Source organism: Ambystoma mexicanum, chromosome 3p (genome assembly GCF_040938575.1).
Source record: "Ambystoma mexicanum isolate Mex_15411 chromosome 3p, UKY_AmexF1_1, whole genome shotgun sequence".
Lineage (NCBI taxonomy): Eukaryota > Metazoa > Chordata > Amphibia > Caudata > Ambystomatidae > Ambystoma > Ambystoma mexicanum.
In genome coordinates, this window is record NC_090925.1 from 12757793 (window position 1) to 12775944 (window position 18152).

Sequence of the window (18152 nt, forward strand, 5' to 3'; positions counted from 1 at the left end):
ATCCAAGACTTTAGTCCATTGACTTTGCCTAGCCTCTTGACTTTTGCTGAACTCAAATTATTTGCACCGTCTAAGAATAATCTTAACCTTTCATGTTCTAATAATCTTTGCCTTTTACTCCCCTTAAACTATTCTGAAATAGTATTAAAGTATATTTCTGTGATTATATTGCCTCCTTATGAATGTTTTTATAACTGACAGATACATAAATTAATAAGTATTTATCAAAGAAACCTTAGTTGACTTGAACATCTGTGATTGTAGACCTCTGTGTAACATCATTACTGGTCACATTCCCCTCTTGGGAAAAGCCTGGCTGCTCAACTCTGCTACCAAAACTGTGGTACAGACTTATACCAAAGGTTGGTTTTGCTTAGACCTGTAGTCCTAGTTGTGTGTAGTGGTCCTAAAGGGTGCTGCATACAAACTTTGCTTAACAACACGCTCTTTCTTTCGGAAATTCTCTGGTGGCCTTTAAGGGGAATAGAAAGGAGGAGGGCTTTTAAAACATTGTGCAAGCCTTTTACTCATCTGCAAGTAGTGCTTCAGCTCACCTAGACTTTTGCCAAATTGACTTTGCTTTAGTCTGGCTCCCTGAAAGACTCTTCTTCCCTCCAACATTGTTTTGCCTTCCTTCTAGGAAGGGGGTAACTAACTTTGCATTGGGGGTTACCAAAAGTACTTATCTGCTTCAGAATATTTGTGTGATCTCTTGTTCTGTTCTAATAACCTTTTTCCTTTTGGCTCACTCCTAAGTCTGATTCTAAATGCAAACAGTGATATATTAATGTCCACAGTGTCCTAGTTACTGTAGTCACCTGAGGGTGTAGGAAGTGTCTGTGTCTGTGTGCCATCCCAAAAGGGTACTTACTGATTTAGAAATATTAAGAGTGTATTTGTGTGTTACTATTATATTGCCCCTTCTGGAAAAGGCTTACTCAAATTGAATGTTATATACATTAATAATTGTTTAATCAAGAAACCTTGTTTATTTGAATACTTGTCACTGTGAATCGCTGCAACTCCCCTACAGCTCACATTGACCAATCTTGAGAGGAGCCTGACTGCTCAACATGCTACCAACCTGTGTAGTACAAAGGTTGGGTTCCTATTGCCAAGAGGTCAGGGTTGTTGTAGTGCACCCAAAGGGTACTGCCTACAATCTTGCCTAACAGGGTGTGCATGTTCTTTATTGACCCGTGTGGGGGATTCACTCCCCTTCACTGTAGACTGGGACCGGATCTGCAAAGGGGGCACAATTTGCCCTTTTTGTTCCATTTTTGAGTGCATTTGTTTCTCTTACATCCACATCATTTATTTTGGTTGTGTTATTAACAACGGTCGTCCCTTTTGACATGGCAATTGAAGATGTAAGGTTTAAATTGCGGTCAAGATTCCTTGTGAGAAGTTTTTTATTTTTACACACAGCGACCGGAATGACTCCGGGGTGAGCAGATTCCATCAATGGTAGGGTGTTCTGAACCGCATCTGCAGGTGAACTGGTTTTGCTTGCGTCTCTTGTCGTGCCATGGCATCTTGAAGCTACCAACAGATATAAATGGGAAATTCCCTGCCAGGGGTCCTCCTCAGTTTCTTGTGTAGTAAGGTTGCCTTCTATTTGCATGGCGTCCAGCTACCTTTTTGCACGGCTAATGGGCTATTTTGATTTAAAGTGCCATCTTATTGTCTTTGTGTCTGAGAATGATTTGGAAATTGACAAGGGGGGGGGGGGTCCTGGGAGTATCTCTGCCAGACTTAGTCCTGGTTACGAGAGACTTACCCAGAGTCTTTAGCCCACTATCTTTCACAGGGAAGAAATATCCCAAACATATCAGTCTTTGTCCTGCCCTGGGGCAGTCCAGCAGCGAAATGCTAGGCAATTCTCCTCTGAACAAGAGTACCAACAGCATCCCCAGACACGTGTTTCGGTCTGGTTGGACCTCATCAGTAGGGGGTAGCTGTGCCTCTCTAAGAATAGTGAGCAAGGGGTCCACGTCTGGATTCCCCTAGTAATTTAGGGTGAGACCCAAAGTTACTTAAATATGCAAATTGACAAAGGGGGTCCTGGGAGTCTCTCTGCCAGACATTAGTCCTGGTTACGAGAGTCTTACCCAGAGTCTTTAGCTTACTATCTTTCATAGAGAATGATTTGGAACACAGTTTTTTTTTTTTCAAGCCACTTGCTTTTTTCAATTGGTAGGGGTTTGTTACTTTTGCATTTATGGCTGGCAAGGTTCCTATAATCAAGCACTTTGTTTTAACTGGTGCTTCCAGTTCATGTAGTTCTGTTCTTAAGTGATGGTTCAGGATCCGCCGAGGCACTTGGTCAATCCGTACTCTGGGACAAATGGCAATATCACTATTTCGGCCTGATACATCTACATTTTACAATTGATTCACATGGTTCAAAGCTGGAGGTTCTTTTTCCAAGTTGGGACAGTTATAGACAGCATCTACATCGGCCAGCGTTGGGGCTGCTTGCATAAAGTCCCTATGAGTTTCCTCACTATCGTATTGCGCAATTGAAGAGTCCTCCCTCATTCCATTCCTCCCTCCCCTGTATGTTAGATTCGCCCGAATCAAGCCAGGGGGGAAGGGTTGGCTGTGTACAGCCTCCAAGGAGGCATGCAAAGAGAAGGAATCGCAAGCCAGATGTGCTTTTGGGTAAGCAGGGGGGGGGGAATGGCGGGATAGGGGCGAATACCTTCAGTTTCGTGTTCGTCACATTCTTCCAGGCTGGGGGACGACAGACACCAGCAGGACGCAGCCCCTTCACTGCCACCCGTTCCCTTGATTCTGAAAGCGTCTTGTAGCTCTTCTGTGATCACGATCTTCATCAGACTCCGTGTTCTGAGGGGGGGAGGGGTCGGAGAGTGTGCACTCAGTTAGCAGGCGTTGGTCCATGGCACTTTCAGCACCCCTCTACTAACACTCTGCCAACATTCTGTGACGCTCTGCGCCTGGAGTGGGTGTTTTGGCAGGTTAGGCCCACCTCCAAACAAGGGCCACAGAAAAAATACTGCAACACCAGCACTTGCAAATTGCTGGCTGCATTACCATTGTTTGTTGACTTTATTATTTATTTATATCTGTTTCTCCTCTGCTTCACAATTCTCCCCCCTTCCATGCACTTTTCCCCCTCCCCCTCTCCGATGCACTTGCGTGTTCTCAATGTCACTGGGCCTAGTAAGATTGCTGTTTTGTTCTCCTCTGTTCCCCTCCCTTGTCGCGCTCTGAAACACTTGTGTACGAGCGTGATAGAAATAAAATATCAATATCAATAATCCAGGAACACAGCAGCAAAATTCATAGCAAAAACAATGCTCTCTGGTAATTCTTCCTCATACTTGCCACACTCTGCCATGAGAGAAATTCTACCCAGGAAGGTATGAGAGCGCTCTAGAAACAATGACTGTTTTGTTTATCTTGGCCCAGATTCCGAATTTGAAAGCAATTTATGAAGGATATTGTGAAGGTGGAATTCCCTGACAAAAAGGATGTCCACTGCTCAGTTGTGCACTTTAATTCAAATTTAGTTTTCGAGTTGGTGCTCTGAGAGTGAAAGGTTACGGAATCGAGGATTTGTAGTGATCCCAGTTGATAAAGATACAAAATTGGGAGCTAGATGATTTGGAAAATGTAACTAATGGGCCTACTAGGAGGAGATAAAGCCCAATCAAGGTTGGACAAATTGACTGGTTGAGGGTTATCAAAGCCCTAGAGCAGGGGCAAGGGGTAGATACCAGGATTCAGGACGAAATTGGAACCCGTAGCCCAAAGGAGTACGATGTCAGGGTATCCCAGATATCCCCAACGTTGGTGACCTGGAATGTTAGGGGTTTCTGTATACTAATGAATAGTACGAATGTGACTGTCTCCCTAAAACAGTACACAATAGTCTGCCTACCGGAAACCTGCACTATGGAACCCCTCTGTTGCAGTGGGTACCATTGTTTTCAACAAATGGCCTCCAGGCCCAATGCTGGCCGATCATCGGGAGGACTGTGCATATTTATTAAGCAGGGGGTGGGCATCAAGGGAACTGTGGTTATTAATAATCAGAGGTATTTTGGGAGTGCAATTGGAACTGGGTGTGAATGTGGAGTGTAAGATTATTTTAGTGATGCATGTATATTGGCTGTGTTCCAACTGTGATATCTCGGTGATTATGGCAGCCCTGGATGATATGATGGGAACCTGCGGAACGTACTGTCTGAGAGGCATTAATGGTTAGATTAACTCCCAACGCTTGCTCCAAACTGTAGGGGTGGAGGGGAAGTGGAGTTTGGAAAGCCCATGTGCAGTGTTAGAGGTGGAACATGGTACCATTATGGATGGGTTCTTGGACTTGGAAAGGTTGGGGCTCTCAATTCTAAATGGCTACACAGTGGGCGACATTCCAAAACAACCAACAATCGTGGTTGTATTATGGAGTAGCTTCTGACGGCATAGCTCGTGAGACCACAAGGCTCAAGGTAATCGGTAGCCAAGTTAGTGACCACGATAAAGTAACCGTAAAAATCAACCTAAAGATCTAAGAGTAATTGCAAGAACATGGTCAATACCCAAAAGAGCAGGTTATGGTGGAGCCAGAGGTGCATGGAGCAGATGGGTGGAGAGCTTACCGATATTTGTTGCTGAAAAAACACAGGCAATCGGGAGGGGTAGGTGTTAACCGACTGCATGTATATGCAGGTGAGATTCAATTGAAAGAGCAATGAGAAGCATGGTCAAGAAAATGGTTTCCTCTGCGATAAAGGTGTCGCATTAAAAAAAGTGAAACTAATAATTGGCTTAAATGCAACAAATACTTGATGTTGCAACGAGATGGTGAAGTAATGTTAAAAGCAGCAAGACCAAGCCATGTCAAACCCCTTCTCGGAATAAGTGTGGGTAAGCCAATTTGTATGGCAGTACCCATTTGGGAGAGATTAAACAGTTAAACATAGCATGGCATTTAGACATTTCGGTGGAGAACCTCGATGCCATCAGAAAAGCTGGATCTAATTCCCCTGCTCCTGGACCAAATGGTTTGTGCAATGTGTTGCTGAAATATGAGGCAGGAGTATGGGAAGAGGTTCTCCATATTCTATTCTAAAATGTCTTTCACTACTAAATCGTCCCCCAGCCTGGACCCTGTCAATAATTGTTCCAATATGCAAGAAGGGCAACCAAAGTGATCCAAGTTACCGCCCGATAGCCTTGATGGATATTGAGAGTAACCTCTTTGCAAGATGTGTGTTGGAGGCATGGCGTAAAGACAAATAAATGCACTCAAAATTCCAGACAGGCTTTAGGCGAAGCACAGAGATGGATACAAGTGGGCTTCTTATTCAATCTTTAATTGATCAGGCATGTAAGGTGGGTGGGGATCCCTAATATGTGACCTGTATAGATCTGACTCTGGGGTAAACTTCAGGAATGGGGTATACCTCCACACATTTTAGATATATTAATTCAAATGCATAGAGGGTTGACAGTAAGGTTAAATCAAAATGGTGAAGTTTCTGAACCCATAAGTACGTATTCTGGTCTGAGGCAGGGATGTGTACTGGCCAGTTTGACTTTTTAATTTGTATTTGGCCAAATTGTGCAATTTCTTTGCGAGTAGCCTTTATTTCACCTAAGTTGATAGTCTAGAGATGCTTCTGTGTGACCTACGCTGATATTTTATTAGATAGAATTCCTGTGGGTCTCCTGAGGCTAATGTCGAGATTTGAGGCATATACATTAAACGAATTGACCTGACGACCCAAACAAGTCTAATATGTGCTATAAAGGAGGCACATACAAAATAACAGGAAATAAGTGGTTATTGGATGGGCAGTACATCCAAGAATTGGCCAATGCTAATTATTTGGGTTTTCTTCTAACCAGACCAAAAGAGGTGACTACTTTTAAGGAAGCATTGTGGTCCAAGGGACGGCAACTACCGGCGCAAATGGCTTTCATTGCGAAGAGTTTTCTCTCAAGCTACTTGTGCAGTTCTACAGAACAAAGGTGATCCCAGTTTTAGTTTATGGGTTAGATGTATATACGGCCATAAATAAATTGGAGCTGAACAAATTAGAAGGCTTAACCTGGAGAAAAGCTTTAAGGCTACCCAACTGTGTCCCTTTGACGTTCACTTTGAGTTGGGGTTGAATTCTCTCCCGACCATTGTACAGTTGAGGACTATTCTATTGTTTCGTAAACTGTTGGTTGCTGGAGGGAACTCATTCTATGCTCTATTGGTGAAGCAGATGGTAAACTGCGTGGAGGGAGGCATTCTCTCCACATTTCTCCTTAAACTTGTTTATGGAGCAGTCTAAGGTGTCTATAGAATTATTGTTGCAAAATCCAGGCCAACTAAAGATGCAAGTGCTGGCCAAAGACTGGATATGGCTAGGAGCAAAAACTCTGTAATGAGTGCAAAGAGGGGAATACTCCAGAAATATTTCACACAGTGCCCCGATAGCTGACAGACACACATTCTTAAGATTTCGATTTAATCGGTTAATGGACAGAGAGGTAAAGCTTGTATGTGGCCTTTGAAAAACAGCACTGTCGTTTCTGTGGCTCCCCAGACGAGACTCGAGCACTTATTCATTGCGTGCAGGACTACAGAGGTTGAGAGGTTTTTTGGTCGATTTGTTCATGCAGCCGACTCCTTGAATTCAGGAAATGTCTGGTAATATGAGGCAAGGGTCAACCACTTGTGATTAGGCGCATTACGTTTGTGAAGATTGACATGTCATGAGCATAGGAATGTTTGAGAGGCAATTGAATGAGTGGCAGAGAATGAAAGTGATTTTTGTTTTTTTGGATTGTAGAATAAATTTGTTTTTGAAAAGGTGATGATTAGCGTTGGGTGGTTGCAATCATGAATTTAAAATGCAAGAATGATTTTATGAATTGTATATTAAGTAATGAATCATGTGGTTTGTCATGGAGTTGTATACAGTTTGTAATGAGCCATTTTACAATTAAAAAATGTATATTTTGTGGACGTCCCCCTTTTGTGTGATACTCAAAGGTATTTACCGTGCCTGTGACCAGGTCATTAATAACTCATGTGACCATATTGGTACATTTTCACTTTTTTTTTTTATAAGAGCAAAGTCATTTGGGACTGAATCAGGGGTGGTGCCTGTGTGCTTGCCCTCCATCTTGACGGGGGCTTTTTCCCAGGTAATATTTGTTCTTTAGGCAGGGTTCTCCCTACTGTCGAGATTGCCATGCTCTGCTGCGGCCTAATGGCCAGAGCCTTAACTGTCTTTCACCCACAGACTTTCTAGGTGACCTAAGCAGGGGGTATTATTTCTGTCGTGGCTTACAATTCTTGTTCTCGCTCTTCCCTCCACTAGTCTTCTTCTTGGCCTTACTCCTCTCTTCCTCGCGACTCCTCTCCACTTACCTCCTCCTATCTCTGCTCTCCTCCCTCCTGAACTCACTCTACCTCGCATTCCTCATACCTCCTCTCACTCCATCTCTGCTCTCCTCCCTCCTGATCTCACTACCTTGCATTCCTCATACCTCCTCCTCTCACTCCCTCGCTACTTCTTACTTTCAGTCACATAGATATAAAAGAAAAGTAGTGCCATTCCCTCAATCCCAGCACCTTACCATGACTCTCCAAACGCACCAGTACTTTTCTTCCAGCTCCTCCATATGCTGCAACCGCCTCTCCACAGGGTCCGAAATGGAGGGGAGCTGGGAGCTATTGAGCTCCTCCTTGTAGCTTTCAAAAGCCTGGCTAGCTTGATGGGAACAACTACCAGGACTAGTTTTGGCTCCCCAGGCCACCTGACGCTGAACAAACACCTTTGTGAATTTAACGCTGTGCATTTGGGCCAATTTATTAATACGCATTAGTATAATACATGTCTATACAACATTTAAAGCTTATGGGTTCATAAATATTGGACAAAATGTTATGTTTGCATCTTCTGTGTGGAACTTTTTGCATTAGCTCCTTGTTCCCCATTGGTAGCACCTGGTTAATGCTGGATACCCTGGACCTCCAGCGCATGCAATCTTAATTTCGATCCCTGCTCTGGTTTCTTGGTCCTCCTGCACCTCCTCTGACCTCACTCAAACACTGCTTACTGAAGACGGACTCTACTGGGTTTCTTTCCTTTCTGTCTAGAAAGTCCTTTAAGCATCTATTGGGTTCTCCAGTCAGCGGTTTCCCATGGCCAATCTCTGCCTTGTCTAACTCTCTCTCCTCCCCTTGTGGGATGGGAGTTTTCATAAGGGCTGTTAGCACCACCCACTTTCTAGCCTCTTTCTTTCCTACCAACAATGTGGTCTCCCGTGTGCTGTCTGACCATATGGATCTTGGGGAGTGTTCCCTGATCTCCCTCGTGGCTGTACCACTCCTTGATGCTTCCTCCCTTTTGCCGCTGCTCCGTAGCTCCTATATTCTCGGGACCCTCTGGCAGACCTTTGGTCACATGTTTGGCTCTGGGAAGCGTAACGAAAATCCCTTTTCCACAAACCGTTTCTTTCCTTCTGTCCATGTTTTGTCTGTTGGACCCAGGTTCATTGTGGTACTTCAACCTCTTATTGCTTTCTGGGATTCACTAGCCATTCCAGCGATATGGGGAGGAAGGTGCATGTCGTAGCTGTAGTCTTTCGCTCTGGCATTACTACACCAGGCTGCTCTGAACGCAAGGACTCTGGGAGATCACCTGAAAGATTGTAGCTAGAAACCTGGCCAGAACAGAGACTTAAAGGCACCGGGACAGGGGAAGTGGTACCAATGTACAAACATAACTTCATGCCGAATGGGAGCTAGAGACGGGGGTACTGCTAAACTCCCCCAATTCCTCCCCCCATTACGTCAGGGGTAGGTCTGGCTCCGCCATTTTCCTTGTAAGGTGCCATCCCCAAGTTGAATGGGGTAATTTCTACCCCTGACAGGGTCATATCCGTAATCCAGCTAAGCCTTTAAACTACTTTATACTTTCCTGAGGGTTGCCTTGACTGCTCTGGCCGTTCTGCCACTTGGAAAATCGAGAACTTAAAGCCAAATGCCCTGTAAACCAAGTAGTGATTTATTTGAGCCCTAGAAATGTAGTTTAAGAAAAATCTCCTCAACAATGGGACCGATGGGAATTCATTGAATCGTCCTATCTCCACACACTATCAAACACTGGAGCAGGACAATCGGCACCACAAAGTTAAAATCCCCTGATGAGTCGCAACCTCGCATCTGGGTCACGCATTGGGAAGAAACCTGCTTTCAAATTGTGCTTTTCCGGTGTTTGCTGCTTGCAATGTTTACATGCTGAAACATTCAAGGAGTTGATTACACTTTGCATTCCTTGATATTGACATTTGTGTACCCAAACATGACACCACAAGTTCACCTTTCACTGAACATTTTGGTGAGGAAGTTGGTAAAGCCTGTGTTGCCATCTGCACAGATCCCGACGCAGGTGAGTTACAAATATGGCCGAGTTCTTGCGATGCTGGGCCTGTGTAGGGGATGATGCCTTCTAATGTCATGAGATTGCTGTCCGTGCATGATCTCTTGTCGGCATGTCGGAGGCACAGAGGCTTTTTGTTATTAGTTTTGGGCAGTTAGTGGCTGCTTACGTTCATATCTTCAATGTTCCAGGGTTTCATCCACTGCAAGGAGATGACCTCCTCTCCCCCCCGCCACCACTGTGGCAATTGCATTATTCCACGCAGCTTCCTTGACAATAAGCTAATTTTCTTTGTTTCAATGTAGGCTGTCAAATGGTATTGGCCTTCTTTAAAACTGGCCTTGGTGAGCCCCCATTTCATAGAGTGTATAAATGCTTCTAATTAGACGGATCCACAAGTGCTCGGAGGTTGCACACTGACTTGTGGGAAGTGATCATGTTGGCATGTTACTGCAATAAATCTATTGTATGATAAATTATGTAAATTGGCTTTTCAACTGGTATGCATTACTAGAGGCGCAGTTTTACTATCTTCTGATCGCCCTGAATAGTTCTCTGAATTATTTACTGCACTCTTATTGTGTGAGCATCAGCCCTTTCTCCTGATTACTAGTTAACACATTGCAGCAGGTTTCTCCACAAGTCGACTAGTGAGGCCCGGAGAAAGACCAAGCTAGAGTGTTGGATGAGGCTTTTCTCACTCAGTAGCAATCTAGTGGGTAAGTGAACAAACGATGCCAGTCAGTTGGTTCATGTAAGTTTACTCTGTAGTTACGGCTCACAAGTATAACACGTATTTGTTACAGAGGTGAACACTGGGCATCCCACCCGGCAGTTATGGTCTCTCTCCTGTCACTGCTGGAATCTTCTCCAACACACGTCACACAGTCACCAAGCCACGCGCTCCCACACACACGCGCTTAAGACACAAACGATCACTACATTTCTCCTCCTGTACCTTGACAAAAGAATAAAAACGGAACTTCACCACACTGCTCCGCCGATAATCTCAATAGACCAGGCAACACCAATATCCCCAAAACCTACCCGGCACTACGTGTGGCCAGCACGCAGAACCCCCTCCTGAATTCAAATCACACCCCAACCAACAAGAGATGAGCAACCCAGGAACAGAGCTTACAGCCCTAGACAAGCAAACAATAAAAGATGCCCATAGAACCAAAAATAAACAAGGAATCACCACTCCCAATCAACAGATGAACAAACCATCCAACCAAATTCTTCTGAAAGCAAACAAGACAACAGGACCCAAACCCGCAAGGACAAAACAAAAACAAGAACTCCACCAGTTCTGAGCTGCCCCTCAGAACTCGGGCCTGCCACACCCAACCTCCATGCAACTACTCGAACTCAACAAACGCCACCAAGCGCACACACCTTCCGCCCTGAGCTGCCCCTCGGGGCCTTGGTTCTGCCATATCCAAGCTCAAACCAGCTCAAAAGAGCAACAGACCTGCAACTTTCATGGGCCCTGCAGACACAACCAACGCCCCCCACCCCTTAAGAAGGCAGAGAACGAACCTAACGTAACAAATGTCCCACCAACACAAGACGCAACTCAGCCACAACCAAGTGCTAGCAACCATAGCACATCAAACCTTCCAAGGGTGGCCCCTGGCCACTGCCACAACTCCTACGTAGCCCCAGGCTACTGTCACTGGCGAAGTCCGAACGCCAACACACCTAAACACCCTCCAAGTGTGGCCACAGCCACTACCGAACTACTCCTCAACCCCACTAGACTGTAGCCCCAGGCTACTGCCGCTTGCGAAACTCAAAACACCAGAAGAAAAAACCGCCAATGCCCATGGCGCAGATAAGACTCCCGTGGACCCACCCGGCCGCCCACACTTTGCTAGCATACAAGAGCAATCAGGAATACACGCCCCCATATGGGCCCTCCCGGCCACCCACACGTGGAGCAACGACACACAAGGAAAATCCTAAATCAATCTAAGCCTATAGCAAAAGGCACAGCAACACCACCCGGTGACTAGCTCCATAATTAGAGCATGTAAAGGGCACCCAAGTTCTCCAATACCCAACTCTACCAATACACTGCCCTCTTATTGAACTCTCCAATTCACATTAACACACATACCCTCCGTGTATGCACACCGCAACATCCGTTAGAACCATACAGGTCGTGCAACAAGACCCATTAATGGATGAACATGAACAATTCCAACACATAAATGCATGTTTCCCCCAAATAGCAAACACCAAGCTATAAAGTCAGCATGAATTGAATTACATTTCCCATACCCACTACATGGAAAAGTACACATGAACACTGTGCAGTAAAATAATAACCTGCAGGTGCGTGCTGCTGAAAAGAAACGGAAACACGCATAAAGTTCATAACTCTGTTAGAACGATTTTATTTCCTTCCACTGGCAAAGGAAAACAGAGATATAAACCATTTCAACAGTAACAAAAGCATGCATATAGTTCGTAAGCCTGTTAACGCAATCCTTTTTCCACCTGCAAAGGAAAACCGCTTTATAAACCTATGATTAGCAATCAGAATAAAAAAAAACCTGACACACGACAGGGCCATGACAGTCACGCACAAGCACCCACACATACAGCCCCAAACAAAAACACAATAAGAGGCCACACACAATCCCCACTCACTCATACGGCCTCAGACAGCACACAATAAATGGTATTAATCTTCATTTAACGTGAGACCACCCAGCCCCGCGTAGAAGTCATATAAATCGGGATCAAAGCCCTGTAAAATGGAGAGGAAGGAAACGCATCTATCACAACGAATTCCGCCTTGGCGACTCTCCTCTCCACAAAGTGAACACTTAGTCACATTTCCTTTTTGTATCAACACAGTACTTGCCCCCGCTGGCCGCTACCGAACTCCTCTTCCTTGAAGCGGCGTGAGCAAAACCAGAAGCCTCACCCAGCTGTGCAAGGTTAGTCGCGGATTGATGCACGGACTGTAGCTCCACCTCCATACTGCCGTCCATAGTCAAAACAAGGGCCGCCACCTTGCCACTGTTCATGCCCTGCACCACATTATGCAAGGTGGAAGCAGCGCAATCCTCGCCGCCCTCACAAACATCCTTAGCCAATGGCAAGTCAAGGGTAGATGGCGTGTACAGTGAACCGTGCTTCGCAACAAAGCTCTTCCCGTCGACACTCTGTGTCGCGCGCCATTAATAAAAATGCCCAAAGTCGCTCCAATGAAACTCCACGGTAAAAACTTCTTCCTACGCCATCAGAAGTCCCAAACAGCTTCCTCGGAAATACCAGTAAACTTCCTGTCCAGAATGCCACCTGCTGGATGGCAACAGCAACCAGAAATGGCTCTGTCCGCACCAAACGAGAGCTTTAAAATGATCCTGGACCCCGGCTTCAGCAACAGCTGGCCCCCGGCTACACCATCAAATGCGGATCCCGGCTACAGCCTACAGCTGGACCCCGGCTACACTGCCAATACTTGGACCACGACCAAAAAGGTGGACCCCGGCTACAGTAAACAGCAGGTCCCTCCCCCCCCCCCCCCCCCCCCCCCCCAACAGCCACAAGATGCCAGTCCTGGTCTTGTAACTTGTCACTACCTACCGGGTGGGATGGGATATGGAGGAAAGTGCTCTCACTTCAACGCTCGTCCCCTCTGCAACGAACCATCCTCGTCGCCAGTGTAGCAGTCTTGTGGGTAAGTCAACAAACTATGCCAGTCACTTGGGCCATGTAAGCTAACTCGGTAGTTATACGGCTCACAAGTATGTAGTTGTTACAGAGGTGAACACTGGGCATCCCACCCGGCAGTTATGGTCTCTCAACTGTCACTGCTGGAATCATCCCCAACACACTTCACACAGTCACCAAGCCACGCACTCCCACACACACGCGCTTAAGACACAAACGCGTGCTAGATCACTACACACTCACAATGGCATTGTGACTGAGGTCTGGCGCTGGTCATAAAGTAAAGCCCACACCAGCCCACAGTAACGAAAGGACCACAGAATAGATAGTGATGAAATGACTACTGCTCTGTAGGAGTACAGACCGGAGTAGTCCATCTCCTACTCGGCCCCACACTACTACCAAACCAGCATTGATCCCAATCATAAAAGTGAAACAAGCTCAGTCCAACAGGTCTACCTCCGTTGCCTCTTCAGGAAGCACAGGCTGAGGGCAGGCTATACTCTTCAGGAGGGGTGTGTCCTGGTACGGAAACCAAACAAGCGCCTGTACTGGGGTGTCAAAATAAAAGAATATCCAGCCAGGGTTCCATAGAAGTAGGATCTTTAAACTAACAATCTCACGCAGCTAATAAAAATACTATGTCCCACCCCTGTTCAGGAAAACTGACTGCAGGCTTTGAGAAGAAAGGGGTAGTCTTGGTTTGTAAAGTGGGGTGCTCAAGCAATGATTCCAGAAACCATAGCAAAGTTAATGTAGGTATGTTTTTAAAAGAAGGTGTAGAAGAGGGACTTCAGTCATTGGGGCCCATTAAGGCGGGCATGGGGAACAGGACCTCTTCAAATGCCCTTTTACATTGTCTTTAGGGCTCGACAGCATTGTGCAGACATATGGGTGCTTTACTGCACAAGCTGGTGTCAAGGCAGTCAAGTCATGCTTTCCGATGGCAAACAGTTTGGCACAAGAGCATGGTGGTTCAAATCTCTGTTCAAGACTTGTTGAGTAGATGTCTTCCAGAGGTTTGAGTCGGCATCAAGATGAAGCTTCCGCTGTGGCAAGTCGATAATCGAGATGACTCAAAAAACAGGAACATAGTTTTGAAGCACTAAGATATGATATATTTTAATTGTGATACATTTTATTTGTATTGCGCTCATAAACAAATGTTTCAGAGTGACGAGGCACGGGAGGGGAACAAGGGAGGAACAAAACCACAATCTTAATAGACCCAGTGAAATTGAGAACGCGCAAGTGCAGGGGATAGGGTAAAGTGCTGAGCAAGGGATAAAACTGGTAGTGCAGCCAGCAGGGTGTCGAGTGCAAGGTTAAAGCACAGGCAGGGGGTGTCTGATAAGTGCAGGTAAGGGGACTGTATGGTTACAGATACAGACCCACGTGCAATGGTTGCCAGGAGGCAGTGCGGGTGGGTGGCTGGGAGGGCATGGACCTGGGCCTGAAAAAACCCAGGTGCCCGGTGCCGAAGCAGACAAATGGGGCAGCACTGCAGGGCCTGTAGTGGCTCAAAGGGGTTCTCTGTGGGGGAAAACAGGCCTTGGGCTGCTGGGAGTCCAGCATTTCAAGATCAGTCCTTTCTTCTGCATTTCACAAGCAGGAAGGTTTGTAGAAAGCACTTGCAGGGCTGTCCTATTTAGTGAGCAGGTCCTTGGTACCAGTGATCTCAGTTGCAGTAAGCTTTGTACAGTCAGCTGGTCATAGCAAATAGGTTGTTAGGATGTTTTTTGGGGACAAGATGTTGCCTCTTCTTTCGAGCGCCATCTTCCTCTATTGTATAGGACCTCAGAGCAGCCTCTTCACAAATTGGGTCCAGGTGAGTCCAAGAATTATCCATAAACTGACTAAAAGGAGGCTGATCTGCTGCCATTGTGGGGCAGCTGACAGGATTGTCATTAGGCAATGGCCGCCAAGGTATAAGGGTGTGCTATGATTTTTGGGATGGAGCATTATGAAATTGGGGTTTGATTGGCAGAGCCCACTTTCAGCATCAAATTTACTATTTTAGTTATGCTTCAGATAATCACTGCAATACAGGAGGTTTTTCTTAAAACTGTAGAACAAACATAAAAAAGTAAAACCCCAATCTAAAGAGGTATTCACTACCAGTTTAGAGGTAAGCAATATTTAACTTGCCTGGAAATATTTGTAGTTGGTTTGAGCTCTTTTAAAGGTTTGTCCATAGACTTTCACAGGACAAAGTGAGTAGGAAGTTCTGGGTTATTGTGAAAATGCATGCAAGTATTGTCAGATTTCCAAGGAAGAAGGAGAGGGGGGCACACATTGGGCTGGGCACCAGGGATGTTCCAGGCCTAATACAGATGACCGGGCAAGAGAAGGAAGGATTTATAGGTGCCCAACAACCGGAGAAGCAGACGGTCAGGTTGGCAGAAACAAAGCTTTGCACATAGAGCCGTTGACTGGAGACGGCCAGAGCGATAGATTCAAGGCCAAACGATGTAGAAAAAGTTATTGTGCTCTGGTTGAAGGGAGCAGACTGCTGTTTTTTTTTTTTTTGATGGCAGTAGTTGCCTTTCTAATGAAAGGACTTCACCTGTTGGAAGGACCACTGCAGTGGTCTGTGCCAGGAAGTCCCATGAAGGAGCAGGCACTTAAAAGCAGCGGCAATCCTTTCAGATTTCAGCCGAGGCAACGGAACAACCACTTCAGTCCAGTTGAAGAACATGCTCGAGAAGCTTCCAGCAGTGTGCCCAGGGCTGCATTGCATCTATTGCCGAATCGGAGAAAAGAGAGCCCATATTGGAGGCCCTGGTGTAGGCAGTCATGTTTCTTTAGGCAGGTTATAGCAATTTCATCTTCACCGATCAACATTCATGCACCAGTTTTGGCAGCCATCCTTTTAGGAATGGGCTGCCAAACTCCACTTCTGTGGACACACGCACGTCTAATCAAGAAGCCTTTGCAAGCTCTGTCCAGCACTCGTACAGATCTGTCAAAACGTATATTCCTGAGATGAAAATCGTACACCAATGCTAAAAAGAAAAAAGGTGCCTAGCAGTGCATTAACATGTGCTGGTGAACCCGAAATAGTGTGCACATCTGCTACAGATATGACCCAGATACTCTTTCTGGATGCAGGAACTCCCCCAGGGTCAAAATGGAGCGCTTTACAGTACACATGACCTGCTGGCAATGTAGGCTATATATAAAATAAGGACCAGATGCTGAAATTCACTATTGCACGAAACCACATCAGAGGAGGAAGTTATTAAGAGAAATAATATTCAATTTGCTCTTTCGAAAACAGTCAATTGATCATTTATAAATATTCAAGAAAAAAACAGTACAAATCAGTTAAAACTAGTAATAAATACCTTATTATATAAATATTTGACACATATACATGAACTACAATTCACATCAATTGTTACTACACAGACAAAAAACAGGATGAATACATTATTCCGACGAAGTATTATTTTTGTGCAAAACAGCCAGTCTAATCTCTCGCTAAAACATAAGTGCCAAGCTATCATTTCTACAGCTTTTAAATTAACACCAATTGCTACCCAACATGTTTCGTTCCTATAAAAAAATGTGTCGGAATATAGGAACTTCTTCAGGGGGCTATTCATTTAGATACTGTGTCGTCGCGATGAACACAACCTCAAAAGGGAAGTAGTGGACTCCTTACTAGGTCTGCGGTATCCTGTATTGTGTAATACAAAAGAGAAACTCTTAATGAGTTCTTTGTCAGTGACTTGACCTCTACTCTGAGGAACATTCTCAGCAATGCATCACTAAATGCCAAAAATAATCCGCCCACTTACTAATGTACGTTTGTTACATCGGTCATCTCAAGGCGCTTCAATGACTCTAATAACTTCCTACGACAATACAAGTGCATGGACCCGTCATTGGAGACTTCAGGTGCCTATCATTACCATTACATATTTATTTAACCCAGGATGTTTAGTTAGAGCAATAATTTACTCCCAAGGTTATGTAGAGTCTAGATGCAAGTACAGTATGTGTGGTTGTCTTAACAGTAAACATCACATGTTTACTGGGAAAAAGTACCCGACATCTGCAATGTAATTGAAATTACGCTTTAACTTTGAGCTGTGAGTCAAACACTCTAAATAAAATCTTGCACATACTCATGGACATTGGTAGAGGTGACTGTCATGATCACGTCTCTGCATTATTTATCGCTGCGTTCTAGAGGGCATGAGCCAAATGGTGAAGATGTCTTGGAGAACTAGTTAGGCTCGGATCGCATTGTATTTAGCACCTCTCAAACATGAAATCGTGCTTACTTCAAACTCCAATTCAATATCGCTTGTTCAAGCTTCTTACTCTGCTTCAGAAGTCTGCAAAATTAGTCTGTTTGGTGAACGCGGGGATCTAACGGTCCCCTGTTCTGCAAAAGTAAGAAGAATCCATGGTGTATGTTAAACTGACACTTTCTCTGATGGCCAGTGTAAAGGTGCAGACAAAATACTAGCTCAATAGATGCTCGAACCGGGTGTAACTAACCGTACGAGACATGAACATTTCTTACCTGTCTAGTAGTTATTCACTACAGCCCTCCGACTGGCCACTTCAATTATGAACCGACTTAACGTTTGAGATTCTCGTTAGTTGGGTCTAGTACCGTACACATGTAATCAACGTGCCACTTTGCATACACCCATGTCTAATAAAGAAGCCTTTGCAAGCTCTGTCCAGCGCTCAGACGGATCTGTCAAAATGTACATTCCTGAGATGAAAATCATACACCAGTGCTAAAAAGAAAAAAGGTGCCTAGCAATGCATTAACATGATGTGCTGGTGTACCCGAAATAATTTACACATCTGCTACAGATATGACCCAGACACACTTTCTGGGTGCAGGAGCAATTTACAGTACGCATGGCCTGGTGGCAATGTAGGCTACTCGGAACGGCACAAAAAAATGCCGTTGCAACTTTCAGGAAGTCTGTGGGTTGGGAAAGTCATTCTCTCAGCAAATAAAATCAGTCCAGACCAAAGCAACACTTGGGCCCCATCATAGTTAAAAGGAGACTAAATATA

The 18152-nt window shown here is 45.1% G+C and overlaps 1 protein-coding gene across 4 annotated transcripts in view; it reads left to right on the forward strand.

Moving 5' to 3' along the window:
- Positions 1 to 18152, forward strand: part of LOC138580073 (zinc finger protein 282-like) — a 209992-nt gene that overhangs the window by 141961 nt on the left and 49879 nt on the right. The window lies entirely within an intron of this gene.